Here is an 8,622-nt window from a genome sequence, read left to right as displayed (position 1 = left end):
AAACAATTTTGAACTCATCACTATTATGGCATCACCAATTAATTAGAATTTGACATCATATTGCAATTGTGATATTACTGTACCATCATGCTTTCACAAACCTATTAGGACCTAATCACATCTTAGAAAATGCATGGCCTTTGGGACATCAAGCTCCTTCTGTGAACTTGTATCATTGTGAAATTGTAGCAATTGAAATTTGAAATAATATGTAATATTACAAACTAGTTTTGACATCGTTAACCCATTTTTATATCATTAACATTTTGACAACCAAAACTTGTTAGGAACTTTAGCACTTTTTTTTTTTTTTTTTTTAATTTTATTTTATTTTATTTGAGAACATACTGTACAGAGGGGTTACAATTACATGGGCAGGATAATGCATACATTTCTTACCAAGCATTGCATCCTCCTCCTTTGTTTACCCTTCACCTCCCTTCCGAGCCTCCCCCCTCCCTCCCACCCAATCATACCCCCCCTCCCCCCCCCAACGACATTGTAAAGCTGGTTTTGACATGACATTTTGTACTTCTCATTGTTGCAACAGGTCCACCTGAATCCTTAAACGACTTGTTTGTCCCCGTCTCCTACACATGTTATACTGACATCAAATGTAGTGAAAGCAGGGGTTACACTGTGGGGGAGGGACACACAAAGCAACAAAGAAATAATCTTATAAATGCATTAGAAACACATGCATGAAAGAAACAAAAACGTTAAAATACATATTTGAGGTTTTGTTTTCCTAACATCACATTATCTGACTTTTTCCGCTTGACTCATACCTATACTAGATATTGCAAATAAGGGAAACCATGGGACCTATGTTTCTTTGGGCCTGGCTTACTTCACTTAATATAATTTTTTCCAAGCCTTTCCATTTCCTAACAAATGGGGCAATGTCATTCTTTCTAATGGAGGCATAGAATTCCATTGTGTATATATACCACATCTTCTTGATCCATTCATCTACTGAGGGGCGTCTGGGTTGGTTCCATGTCTTAGCTATGGTAAATAATGCTGCAATAAACATAGTTGTGCTGGTAGCTTTAGTGTGGCCTTGTTTGTGATCATTTGGGTAAATGCCCAAAAGTGGGATTGCTGGGTCGTTGGGGAGCTCTATGTGGAGTCTTTTGAGGAACCTCCATACTGCTTTCCAAAGTGGTTGAACAAGTTTACATTCCCACCAACAATGAAGTAAGGTTCCTTTCTGTCCACATCCCCTCCAGCATCTGTTGTTGTTAGAGTTCTTGATTTTTGCTGTTCTAACTGGAGTGAGGTGATATCTCAATGTTGTTTTGATTTGCATTTCTTTTATGGCTAGGGATGTTGAACATTTCTTCATGTGTCTATTGGCCATCCTTCTTTCTTCTTCAGAGAAGCTTCTCTTTAAGTCTTTCGCCCACTTACTTATTGGGCAGTTGTTTCTTTGAGGATTTGTTGTTGGGTGGTTTAATTTTTTGAGTTCCAAGTATATTTTAGATATGAGACCCTTGTCCGTTGTATGGCTAGTAAAGATCTTCTCCCAGTCCGTGGGCTTTCTATTGATCTTGCTAGCTATGTCATTTGCCCTGCAGAAGCTCTGCAACCTTATACAATCCCATTTGTCCAGCCTTTCTTTGATTTGTTGTGTTTCCGGGTCTCTATTCAGAAAATTTCGGCCTGAGCCAAGGAGACCCAAGGTTTCTCCTATTCCATCCTGTAATGTTTTCAGAGTGTCTGCTTTGAGTTCAAGGTCTTTGATCCATTTGGAGTTGATTCTGGTGCAGGGTGATATATAAGGATCTAGCTTTAGTTTTCTACATGTAGTTAACCAGTTTTGCCAGCACCATTTACTGAAGAGGCTGTCTGTCTTCCATTCTATTGTTTTAGCTCCCTTATCGAAGATTAGATGGCTATAGGTCTGTAGGTTCATTTCTGGGTTTTCAATTCTATTCCATTGGTCCTGAGGTCTGTTCTTATGCCAATACCAAGCTGTTTTGATTACTATGGCTTTATAGTAGAGTTTGAAATTTGGTATTGATATTCCTCCAGCAGTATTCTTTCCGTTGAGGAGCGTTTTTGCTATTCGGGGTCTTTTATTGTTCCATATGAATTTTTGGATTGCCTCTTCTATTTCCTTGAAGAATGAGGGTGGAATTTTGATAGGTATTGCGTTGAATTTGTAGATAGCCTTGGGCAGTATTGCCATTTTCACGATGTTAATCTTTCCAATCCAGGAGCATGGGAGGTTTTGCCATTTTTTAAGTTCTGTGTTGATTTCCTTTTTCAAGATTTTAAAGTTTTCATCATAGAGGTCCTTCACTTCTTTAGTTAAGTTAATTCCTAGGTATTTTATTTTTTGTGAGGCTATTACAAATGGAGTTGCTTTCCTAATTTCAGCCACACTTTTCTCATTGTTGGCGTACAGAAAAGCCATTGATTTTGGGGGGTTAATTTTATAACCTGCTACTTTGCCAAAGTTTTGAATCAGCTTGAGTAATTTGGGAGTGGAGTCTATGGGATTCTTTAAATACAAGATCATGTCATCTGCAAAGAGGGAGAGTTTTATTTCTTCTTTCCCTATTTGGATCCCCTTTATGTCTGCATCTTGTCTTATTGCTGTAGCTAGGCATTCTAATACTAGATTGAAGAGAAGTGGAGAGAGTGGGCATCCTTGTCTTGTTCCTGAGTTAAGAGGAAATGGCTTTAGTTTTTCACCATTGAGTATAATGCTGGCTGTAGGTTTGTCATATACAGCCTTTATTGTATTGAGGAATGTTCCATGGATTCCTAATTTTTCCAAAACCTTCATCATAAAGGGGTGTTGGATCTTGTCGAATGCTTTTTCTGCGTCTATTGAGATAACCATGTGGTTCTTATTCTTGCTCCTGTTGATGTGATGAATAATATTAATTGATTTGCGTATATTGAACCAGCTTTGCATCCCTGAAATGAATCCTGTTTGATCGTGGTGTATGATTTTTTGGATGAATTGTTGAAGTCGATTGGCCAAAATTTTGTTGAGAAGTTTCGCATCAATGTTCATCAAAGAAATGGGTCTATAGTTCTCTTTCTTTGATGAGTCCCTACCTGGTTTTGGGATGAGGGTTATGATGGCTTCATAGAATGTGTTCGGTAGTGAGCTTTCTCTTTCAATTTCATTGAAGAGTTGGAGGAGAATTGGTGTGAGCTCTGCTTTGAAGGCCTTGTAAAATTCCGCTGTAAAACCATCTGGTCCTGGACTTTTCTTAGCTGGGAGGTCTCTTATTGCTGTTTCTATTTCAATGCTTGATATGGGCCTGTTAAGATAGTTTACCTCATCTTGGTTTAGTTTTGGCATGTCAATATTTGCTAGGAAGAGGTCCATTTCTGTCAAGTTCTCAAACTTATTAGCATAAAGTTTTGAGAAGTATTCCCTTATAATGTTCTGAATCTTGCTTGTTTCCGTGGTGATGTTTCCATTCTCATCTCTGAGTTTATTAATTTGGATGTGTTCTCTTCTTTTTCTGATAAGATTTGCTAAGGGTCTGTCAATTTTGTTAAGTTTTTCGAAGAACCAACTCTTTGTTTTGTTGATTCTTTCTATAGTTTTTTTGGATTCTAATTCATTTAATTCTGATTTAATTTTGATTATTTCTTTCCGTCTACTGGATTGGGGTTTATCTTGCTGCTCTTTTTCAAGGAGGTTTAGATGTGTCATTAAATTGTTAGTTTCAGATCTCTCCAATTTGTTGATGTAGGAGCTCAGAGCTATAAACTTGCCTCTGAGTACTGCCTTTGCTGTGTCCCAGAGGAGCTGGTATTTTGTGTGTTCATTTTTGTTGAATAGCATGAACATTTGAATTTCCTTTCTAATCTCTTCCATGACCCACTCATGATTCAGCAGTGTGTTGTTCAGCCTCCATGTGATACCGGACTTTCTTTGGTGGCTTTTGGTGTTGAGTTCTAACTTTATTCCCTTGTGGTCAGAGAGAATGCAAGGTACAACTTCAATGTTTCTGAATTTAGACAAGTTTGCTTTGTGGCCTAAAATGTGGTCTATTTTAGAAAACGTTCCATGTGCTGCTGAGAAAAACGTGTATTCTGATGCTGCTGGGTGAAATGTTCGGTAAATGTCTGTTAAGTCTAGTTGATCTATGCAGCTGTTTAGATCTGCGGTTTCTCTGTTGAGTTTTTGCCGAGTTGATCTATCTAGTGGGGAGAGTGGTGTGTTAAAATCCCCAACGATTAATGTCTTTGGATCTATATGGGATTTGAGGGAAAGTAGTGTTTCTTTGATAAATTTGGGTGCTCCATTGTTTGGCGAATAGATATTTAGAATTGTAATATCCTCCTGAAGGAGAGATCCTTTAATTAGTATGTAGCGACCTTCTTTATCTCTTTTCATGAATTTTAATTTGAAGTCTATTTTATCTGATATTAGGATTGCAACTCCCGCCTGTTTATGCGGTCCGTTTGCTTGGTAGATTTTGTTCCAGCCTTTAACATTGAAAATGTGTTTGTTTTTATGGGCAAGATGTGACTCCTGCAGGCAGCAGATAGAAGGGTCTTGTTTTTTAATCCAACTAGACAGTCTATGTCGCTTAATTGGAGAGTTCAGCCCGTTAACATTAAGAGATAGGACTGAGAGGTATTTGGGAGTTCCTGCCATGTTATCTACCTTCTTGGGGGCTGCGAAAACTGGGTTCTTCCTATGGTTCTTGGATTCTCAGTTTGGGTGCAGTTTCTTGGCCTTTATTGCGGTCTTGTTGGTTTTCTATGTGTAGGACATCTTTAAGAATCTTTTGTAGGGCTGGTTTGGTGGAGATGTATTGTTTCAATTTTTCTTTGCTATGGAAGGTTTTTATTTGGCCTTCAGTTATGAAGGAGAGTTTAGCTGGGTACAGTATTCTTGGTTGATAGTTGTTTGTTTTTAGGGCATGGCATACATCATTCCAGGCTCTTCTTGCTTTGATTGTCTCTGCTGAGAAATCTGAGGTGATTCTAATTGGTTTCCCTTTATAAGTGATTACCCTTTTCTCCCTGACAGCTTTAAGGATCTTTTCCTTGTTCTGAGTTGATCCTGTGTGGATTATAATGTGACGGTGGGATGTCCTATTCTGGTCTGGTCTATTTGGGGTTCTAAAGGCTTCTTGTATCTGGACAGGCCTATCTTTTTGCATGTTTGGGAAGTTCTCTGCTAGGATCCTGTTAAACAGATTTCCTAGACCATTAACTTCTGTTTCTAGGTGTTCCTCTACACCCATTATCCTTAGATTAGGCCTTCTGATGGTGTCTTCCAGGTGTTGGATAGATCTATCATATTTCTTGGACTTGTCTTGGATGGTTGTATGTTCTTTCTCTATAATATCTAGGCTGTCTTCAATCCCTGAGATTCGATCTTCTGCATGGTCTAACCTGCTGTCAAGACTCTCTACTTTGTTTTTTATCTCTTTTCCTTCTAGTTGGTCAGCTTTGATGGCTTCAAGTTCTTTGTTGAAGCTCTGTTTTAGGTCTTGTATGAATTTCTTTACTTCCTTAATTTGGTGTTCAGTGTTTGTCCTCAAATCACTTAGTTGATTGGTTATGGTTTCTTTGGGCTCCCATTCCTTCTGTTGGGTTCCATTCAGCATTCCCTTTGTGGTCTCCCTGACTTCCTTCAGCTCTTTGTTAATGGATTCCATGAATGCCTTTAGTGATCTTTGTGTGTTCTCTACCTGGTCTCTCAATTCCTGTATTACTCTTTGATTAGCTTCCTCCCGTTCGTGGGATTCCTGCAGATCTCTTTGAGTGTTCTCATCCTGCTCACGCCATTCCTCCCTTTCTCTTTGAGTATTCTCAAGTTGTTCACGCAAATCCTGTATCAGTTTTTGAGTAGCTTCCTCACGCTTATGATATTCCTGTATAAACTTCTGGGATGCCTCCTCTCTCTCCCTATCACGCTCATACAGAGTCCTTTGTACGTTGTCAAACTTTTCATTTATCATGTTTGCCAGCAGTGTTTGTAGAGCTGTTTGGGAACTCTCCTCTGGATTATTCATTATCTGTTCTAACCCCTGATTATCAGGATTGGGAATTGAGATACCCGAATTTGCCATTTTTCTTGTGTTTTTCCGGCTTACTCTGCCCATTTGAGCTGAAGATAGCACCAGTTTTGTGCTAGAACACTATCTTAAGGCAACCATCAACCAAAGTGTGCATTTGTACAGTCAATAGTCTACAGATACAATCTAGTTCAACAGATACATCTATTCGACATCAAACAACTATATGTTAAAGAACTTCGAACCGCAGAGAAGAATTTGGAAAGCCAGAAATTATTAGGGTTAGGAAGAGATGTGGGTAAAAAATAGGAATAGATTGGTGTGGGGAGGCACAGGGAGAGTTAACTATGTCCTAATCACAATGCAGGAAATAGGTTGGGTAGGATGTAAGTAGAGAGAGAGAGAAAAAGAAGAAAGGGAAAGGGGAATGAAAAGAGACCAGAAAAAAAATAGAAACGTAAAAATTAATGTTATTTTAGAGATTAAAAGACCATCTATTTATAGAGGAATATGAATATGTTGAGAGAAAGGGAGGGACATAGAGGAGATGAGAAAAACTTTAAAAAAAATGCTTAAAATATTGTATAGGTATAAAGTACTGCTATTAGTGAATTTAAGTCTCAGAGGTTTTGAATTGAGTAATAAGTTTGTGGATTAAGTGTGTACACAATGGGGGATAGGGTCTACTGGTTAACTACGGGTTTATCTGAGGATGTGCAGGACAAGAGTTAAGTCACATAAAGATGAACAAAGAGGAAAAGATGGAAAGGATAGGAAAGTGAGAAGAAAAGATCAGAAGTTCAGTAGAGCTAGAAAAAAAAACAAAAAGATAATTAAGAATGAAAGAAAAAGAGAAAGAAGACAAGAAAAGAAAAGAAAACACACATTCACGTATTCCTAAAATAAAAATTATAAGAGGAGAAAAAAAAAAGTTAATGGAAAACAATTATTTTTTCAGAAGAGGCAAAAATTAAAGATTAATAAAAGTTTTAGAAAAGCAAAAAAAATTTTTTATATATATATAAGGTAACAAAAAACGAAAAAAAACAAAACAAGAAAAAGAAAAAAAGAAAAGAAGAAGAAGAAAAAAAAAAGTTCTTTGATTTTTTTTTTTTTTTTTGGGAGGGGTGGGAAGAGTCCTGTATCTCCCTTTTGTCTGTAACCAAAGTCTGGTTGGAGTCTCTGGTCAGCTTGAGGTCCTGTGGCTTGATTGGTTTCTTAAGTCAGTTTGTTGGAACAGGCAGGAAAATGCTCTGCTTTACCCAAGATTTTGAGATCCCCCTCCCAGGTTAGTTTACTGGGAGGGTGATCTGCTTTGAGAATCACAAAAGAGGGGGATGCAGTGATGAGGCTAGGTTCTGGGTAGAGTTGAGGCCTTTCAACGAACAGTAGCTTTTCCCTGGGGCTATTTTGTGAAAAAAAAACTCACAGCACCCAGCCTGGAGCCATTCTCAGGGTTTCTGTTTTTCAATTGATTGTGGTGGCTGCTAGAGGGAGGGGCAGCCTCTGGCTCTGGCCACCCAGCGAGGAGAGCCACTCCAGTGGCTGGTGCCTGAGCTGGGCGACCCCTCCCTGGATGGAACTGAGTCTGTGAGGTCACCTCGCCGCCAAGTTCCTGTGACCTGCCAAATGACTAGCTCTATTCCAAGGCCTGAGCTGGAGCTAGCCGCTCCTCCGAGCTTTGTCGGTATCCAAGATGGAGATCACCGGTGCTGGGGGGGGAGGGGTGGCCTTCCCTCCTCTGCTCCCAGAGGAGTGAGGAAGTGGGGCTTCTACTCACGCGGAGTCTTGGATCTCGGGTCGTCTCTGGTCTGCAAAGTGCAGGATGAAGTTGTCCGCTCCTTGTCGGTTCTTGCTGGTGTTGAGTAGAATCCGCTCGTCCGCTGCGTCTGGCTCCTTCGTCCCGGACTGCGTCTCAGGTATGCCTCCGCGGCGGTGGTCGCCGCTGCGACCCTGCCGCCGCAGCGGCAGCTGCTCAGATGTGTCTGCTTGGCTTCCCCTCTCTTGACTAACTCTCTGTCCTGTGATGGCACACTTGGTGTGATTCTCTGGCTTGGGACTGTTCACTGGAACTCTGAAACTGTTTTCTATGCAAGAGCTTGTTCAGATTCCAGCTTCTCCTCCGCCATCTTCCCGGAACCTCCAAACTCTAGCACTTTTGACAAAAAAAACATGGCGTTTGTGTCATCACAGTTCATTTGTATATGTCATGGTAACTTCATTCTCATGTCCTCACTGTAAACTAATAGCAATTAAGATCTGACATACCATTGTGACATCATAAACCATTTGTGCCATCATCACCAGTGTGATATCAATCATTATGACACCATCAGCATATTGTGACATCAACAAGCTACAGTGACCACAAAGCATTATGACATCGCATTGCCATTTTGCTGTCTTAGACACATTGTTAATGTATATCCTGTGATTTCATTCTATTTAAAATGTGGCAAGTCAGTTGATATCAGAAACACCTTGTGACCTCATAACCATTGTAACATTATAAACCCTGTGTGACATCATAACTGGTGTAACATCACATTGTTGTTATGACATCTTTAGCTTATGGTGACATCACAAAATGGCAATGACATTATAACATTTGCCA

The sequence above is a fragment of the Dipodomys spectabilis genome, unplaced genomic scaffold, assembly GCF_019054845.1.
Source record: "Dipodomys spectabilis isolate Male_0828 unplaced genomic scaffold, ASM1905484v1 ptg000177l, whole genome shotgun sequence".
NCBI lineage: Eukaryota > Metazoa > Chordata > Mammalia > Rodentia > Heteromyidae > Dipodomys > Dipodomys spectabilis.
The sequence above is the reverse complement of the archived record's forward strand: the minus strand, read 5'-3'. Positions refer to the sequence as shown.